Source organism: Arachis hypogaea, chromosome 16, assembly GCF_003086295.3.
Source record: "Arachis hypogaea cultivar Tifrunner chromosome 16, arahy.Tifrunner.gnm2.J5K5, whole genome shotgun sequence".
NCBI classification, from domain to species: Eukaryota; Viridiplantae; Streptophyta; class Magnoliopsida; order Fabales; family Fabaceae; genus Arachis; species Arachis hypogaea.
The window spans coordinates 43,121,919-43,128,613 of NC_092051.1; the positions used below are offsets into that span (position 1 = coordinate 43,121,919).

Consider the following 6,695-nt stretch of genomic DNA (forward strand, 5'->3'; position numbering starts at 1 on the left):
ATTCATCTGTCGGTTCTCGATCATGCTGGAATAGGATTTACTATCCTTTTGCGTCTGTCACTAACGCCCTGCAATCGCGAGTTCGGAGCTCGTCACAGTCATTCAATCATTGAATCCTACTCGGAATACCACAGACAAGGTTTAGACTTTCCGGATTCTCTTGAATGCCGCCATCATTCTAGCTTACGCCACGAAGATTCTGGTTAGGAGATCTAAGAGATATTCATTCTAGCTTAATTCATGTAGAACAGAAGTGTTTGTCAGGCACGTGTTCATAGGGGAGAATGGTGATGAGCGTCACACATAATCATCACCTTCATCACGTTCTTGGGTGCGAATGGATATCTTAGAAATGAAATAAGATGAATTGAATAGAAAACAGAAGTACTTTGCATTAATCTTTGAGGAACAGCAGAGCTCCACACCTTAATCTATGGAGTGTAGAAACTCTACCGTGAAAATACATAAGTGAAAGGTCCAGGCATGGCCGAGATGGCCAGCCCCCTAAACATGATCTAAGATAGCATACAACTGATCAAAGATGCCCAATACAATAGTAAAAGGTCCTATTTATAATAAACTAGCTACTAGGGTTTACATGAGTAAGTAATTGATGCATAAATCCACTTCATGGGCCCACTTGGTGTGTGTTTGGGCTGAGCCTGAGTGTTGCACGTGTAGAGGTCCTTCTTGGAGTTGAATGCCAGTTTTTGTGCCAGTTTGGGCGTTCAACTCTGGTTTTGGCTCCTTTTCTGGCGCTGGACGCCAGGTTTGGGTAGAAGGCTGGCGTTGAACGCCAGTTTACATCGTCTATTATTGACCAAAGTATGGACTATTATATATTTCTAGAAAGCCCTGGATGTCTACTTTCCAACACAATTGGAAGCGCGCCATTTCGAGTTCTGTAGCTCCAAAAAATCCACTTTGAGTGCAGGGAGGTCAGAATCCAACAGCATCAGCAGTCCTTCTTCAACCTCTGAATCTGATTTCTGCTCAAGTCCCTCAATTTCAGCCAGAAAATACCTGAAATCACAGAAAAACACACAAACTCATAGTAAAGTCCAGAAATGTGAATTTAACATAAAAACTAATGAAAACATCCCTAAAAGTAACTAGATCCTACTAAAAATATACTAAAAACAATGCCAAAAAGCGTATAAATTATCCGCTCATCACAACACCAAACTTAAATTGTTGCTTGTCCCCAAGCAACTGAAAATCAAATAGGATAAAAAGAAGAGAATATACTATAAATTCCAAACTATCAATGAAACAGAGCTTCAATCATATGAGCGGGACTTATAGCTTTTTGCCTCTTGAATAGTTTTGGCATCTCACTTTATCCATTGATGTTCAGAATGATTGGCATCTATAGGAACTTCAGATTTCGAATAGTGTTATTGATTCTCCTAGTTCAGTATGATGATTCTTGAACACAGCTTCTTTATGAGTCTTGGCCGTGGCCCTAAGCACTTTGTTTTCCAGTATTACCACCGGATACATAAATGCCACAGACACACAATTGGGTGAACCTTTTCAGATTGTGACTCAGCTTTGCTAAAGTCCCCAATTGGAGGTGTCCAGGGTTCTTAAGCACACTCTTTTTTTGCTCTGGACCTTGACTTTAACCGCTCAGTCTCAAGTTTTCACTTGACACCTACACGCCACAAGCACATGGTTAGGGACAGCTTGGTTTAGCCGCTTAGACCAGGATTTTATTCCTTTAGGCCCTCCTATCCACTGATGCTCAAAGCCTTGGGATCCTTTTTATTTGCCCTTGCCTTTTGGTTTTAAGGGTTATTGGCTTTTTGCTCTTGCCTCTTGGTTTTAAGAGCTTTTGGCTTTTTCTGCTTACTTTTTCTTTTTCTTTCTATTTTTTTTCGCCTATTTTTTTTTTCTGCAAGCTTTGTTCTTTGCTGCTTTTTCTTGCTTCAAGAATCATTTTTATGATTTTTCAGATTATCAAATAACATGTTTCCTAGTCATCATTCTTTCAAGAGCCAACATATTTAACATTCTTAAACAACAACTTCAAAAGACATATGCACTGTTCAAGCATTCATTCAGAAAACAAGAAGCATTGTCACCACATCAATATAATTAAACTAAGTTCAAGGATAAATTCGAAACTCATGTACTTCTTGTTCTTTTGAATTAAAACAGTTTTTAATTAAGAGAGGTGATGGATTCATAGGACATTTATAACTTTAAGACACGGTTACTAACTACTAATGATCATGTAATGAAGACACAAACATAGATAAGCACATAACATAGAAAACGAAAAACAGAAGAAGTAAGAACAAGGAATGAATCCACCTTAGTGATGGTGGCGTTTCCTTCTTGAGGCACCAATGATGTCCTTGAGCTCTTCTATGTCTCTTCCTTGTCTTTGTTGCTCCTCCCTCATTGCATTTTGATCTTCTCTTATTTCATGAAGCATGATGGAGTGCTCTTGATGTTCCACCCTTAGTTGTCCCATATTGGAACTCAATTCTTCTAGGGAGGTGTTGATTTGCTCCTAATAATTTTGTGGAGGAAAGTGCATTTGAGGCATCTCCGGGATCTCATGGTGATGAGCTTCCTGCGCCTCTTGAGCTCCATAAATGGGCTCTCTTGCTTGCTCCATCTTTTTCTTAGTGATGGGCTTCTCTTCCTTAATAGGAATGTCTCCTTCTATGAAAGCTCCAGATGAGTAACATAGATGGCAAATGAGGTGAAGAAAGGCTAACCTTGCCCTAGTGGGGGACTTGTCAGCCACCTTGTAGAGTTCTTGAGATATAATCTCATGAACTTCCACCTCTTCTCCAATCATGATGCTATGGATCATGATGGTCCGGTCTATAGTAACTTCAGACCGGTTGCTAGTGGGAATGATTGAGCATTGAATAAACTCCAACCATCCTCTAGCTATAGGCTTGAGGTCCAATCTTCTTAGTTGAACCGGCTTGCCTTTGGAGTCAACCTTCCATTGAGCTCCTTCTACACATATGTCCATAAGGACTTGGTCCAACCTTTGATCAAAGTTGACTCTCCTTGTGTAGGGGCGTGCGTTCTCTTCCATGTTTGGCAAGTTGAACGCCAACCTCACATTTTCCGGACTAAAATCTAAGTATTTTCCCCGAACCATTGTAACATAGTTCTTTGGATTCGGGTTCCTACTTTGATCATGGTTCTTGGTGATCCATGATTGGCATAGAACTCTTGAACCATTAGGATGCCGACTTGTTGGATGGGATTTGTTAGAACTTCCCAACCTCTTCTTTGAATTTCATATCGGATCTCTGGATACTCATTTCTTTTGAGTTTGAAAGGGACCTCGGGGATCACCTTCTTCTTGGCCACAACATCATAGAAGTGGTCTTGATGGGCTTTGGAGATGAACCTTTCCATCTCCCATGACTCGGATGTGGAAGTTTTTGTCTTCCCTTTCCCCTTTCTAGAGGATTCTCCGGTCTTAGATGCCATCAATGGAAAAACAAAAAAGCTATGCTTTTACCACACCAAACTTAGAATATTGCTCGCCCTCGAGCAATAAACAAAAGAATAGAAGAAGAAGAAGAAATATGGAGAGGGAGAGGGAGATGTGGTTTCGGCCAAGAGGAGTGTAGAGGGGTGTGTTGTGTGAAGTTGATGAAGAATGGAGGGCTTTATATAGGGTAGGGAGGGGGGTATTGGTTCGGCCATATGGGTGGATTTGGGTGGGAAAGGTTTAGTGGGGAAGAGAGATTGAGGTGATTGGTGAGGGGTTTTTAGGGAAGAGTGTTTATGGGGTTGTGTGAAAGAGAGTGGTGAGAAGAAGTGAGTGGAGGTAGGTGTGGATCCTGTGGGGTCCACAGATCCTGAGTGGATCCTGTGGGGTCCACATATCCTGAGGTGTTCAAGGATTTACATCCCTGCACCCATTAGGCATGTAAAAATGCCTTTGTACCCAACTCTGGGCGTTCAGTGCCAGGTTGGTGGCCATTTTGGGCGTTCAATGCCCATTTGTGTGCCATTTCTGGCGTTGAACGCCAGAACCATGCCTGTTCTGGCGTTCAACGCCCAGAAGCTGCCCATTTTGGGCGTTCAGCACCAGAACCATGCTCTGTTCTGGCGCTGAACGCCAGACAGATGCTCCTCCAGGGGGTGACTTTTCTTCTGCTGTTTTTGATTCCGTTTTCAATTTTTATATTTATTTTGTGACTCCACATGATCATGAACCTACAAAGACATGAAAAACAATAAAAATAAGAATTAGATAAACATTGGGTTGCCTCCCAACAAGCGCTTCTTTAATGTCAATAGCTTGACAGTGGGCTCTCATGGAGCCTCACAGATGTGCAGAGCTTTGTTGAGACTTTCCAACACCAAACTTAGAGTTTGGATATGGGAGTTCAACACCAAACTTAGAGTTTGGTTGTGGCCTCCCAACACCAAACTTAGAGTTTGACTGTGGGGGCTCTGGTTGACTCTGCTTTGAGAGAAAATTTTTCTGCTTCCTCTCCATGGTTGCAGAGGGAGATCCTTGAGTTTTAAACACAAGGGAGTCCTCATTCCATTGAAGGGCTATTTCACCTCTGTCAACATCAATCACAGCTCTTGCTGTGGCAAGGAAAGGTCTTCCTAGGATGATGGAGTCATCCTCTTCCTTTCCAGTATCCAGGACTATGAAATCAGTAGGTATGTAAAGGCCCTCAACCTTTACTAATACATCTTCTACTTGTCCATAAGCCTGTTTTCTTGAGCTGTCTGCCATCTCTAGTGAGATTTTAGCAGCTTGCACCCCATAGATTCCCAGTTTCTCTATTACAGAGAGGGGCATGAGGTTTATTCCTGAACCAAGGTCACACAGAGCCTTAAAGATCATGGTGCCTATGGTACAGGGTATTATGAACTTTCCAGGATCCTGTCTCTTCTGAGGCAATGTCAATTGATCCAGATCACTTAGTTCATTGATGAACAAGGGAGGTTCAACTTCCCAAGTATCAATGCCAAATAATTTGGCATTCAGCTTCATGATTGCACCAAGAAACTTGGCAGTTTGCTCTTTAGTAACCTCCTCATTCTCTTCAGAAGAGGAATACTCATCAGAGCTCATGAAGGGCATAAGGAGGTTCAATGGAATCTCTATGGTCTCTAGATGAGTCTCAGATTCCTTTGGTTCCTCAGAGGGAAGCTCCTTATTGGTCACTGGACGTCCCAGGATGTCTTCCTCCTTGGGATTCACGTCCTCCTCTCCCTCATTGGGTTCGGCTATTTCACTTATGTCAATGGCCTTGCACTCTCCTTTTGGATTCTCTTCTGTATTGCTTGGGAGAGTACTGGGAGGGATTTCAGTGATCCTTTTACTCAGCTAGCCCACATGTGCTTCCAAATTTCTAATGGAAGACCTTGTTTCATTCATGAAACTTACAGTGGCCTTGGACAGATCAGAGACTAAGTTTGCCAAATTAGAAGTATTTTGTTCAGAGTTCTCTGTCTGTTGCTGAGTGGATGATGGAAAAGGTTTGTTATTGTTAAACCTGTTTCTTCCACCATTATTAAAGCCTTGTTGAGGCTTTTGATCCTTCCATGAGAAATTTGGATGATTTCTCCATGATGAGTTATAGGTGTTTCCATAAGGTTCACCTAAGTAATTCACCTTTGCTATTGCAGGGTTCTCAGGATCATAGGCCTCTTCTTCATAAGAAGCCTCTTGAGTACTGTTGGATGCAGCTTGCATTCCATTCAGACTCTGAGAGATCATATTGACTTGCTGAGTCAATATTTTGTTCTGAGCCAATATGGCATTCAGAGTATCAACTTCAAGAACTCCCTTCTTCATAGGCGTCCCATTATTCACAGGATTCCTTTCAGAAGTGTACATGAACTGGTTATTAGCAACCATGTCAATGAGTTCTTGAGCTTCTGCAGGTGTTTTCTTTAGGTGAATGGATCCACCTGCAGAAGTGTCCAGTGACATTTTTGATAGCTCAGATAAACCATCATAGAATATATCCAGGATGGTCCATTCTGAAAGCATGTCAGAAGGACACTTTTTGGTCAACTGTTTGTATCTTTCCCAAGCTTCATAGAGGGATTCACCTTCTTTCTGTCTGAAGGTTTGAACATCAGCTCTAAGCTTGCTCAGCTTTTGAGGAGGAAAGTACTTGGCTAAGAAAGCCGTGACCAGCTTATCCCAAGAGTTCAGGCTGTCTTTGGGTTGAGAATCCAACCATAATCTAGCTCTGTCTCTTACTGCAAAAGGGAAAAGCATGAGCCTGTAGACTTCAGGATCTACTCCATTAGTCTTAACAGTATCACATATCTGTAAGAATTCAGTTAAGAACTGAAAAGGATCTTCAGATGGAAGTCCATGAAACTTGCAGTTCTGCTGCATCAGAGAAACTAATTGAGGTTTCAGCTCAAAGTTGTTTGCTCCAATGGCAGGAATGGAGATGCTTCTTCCATGTAAATTGGAATTAGGTGCAGTAAAGTCACCAAGCATCTTCCTTACATTATTATTATTTTCGGCTGCCATCTCCTCTTCCTGTTCAAAAATTTCTGAAAGGTTATCTCTGGATTGTTGTATTTTAGCTTCTCTTAATTTTCTCTTCAGAGTCCTTTCAGGTTCTGGATCTGCTTCCACAAGAATGTTCTTATCCTTGCTCCTGCTCATATGACAAAGAAGAAGGCACAGAAAAATAATAATAATAATAGAGATCCTTTATACC

General features: G+C 41.7%; 1 non-coding gene across 1 annotated transcript; it reads left to right on the forward strand.

Moving 5' to 3' along the window:
- The first annotated feature begins 5,998 nt into the window (after positions 1–5,998).
- Positions 5,999–6,106, forward strand: LOC112760908 (small nucleolar RNA R71). The gene has a single exon (XR_003181323.1). It is a non-coding gene; the product is annotated as a small nucleolar RNA R71 (small nucleolar RNA).
- The last annotated feature ends 589 nt before the right edge of the window (positions 6,107–6,695 follow it).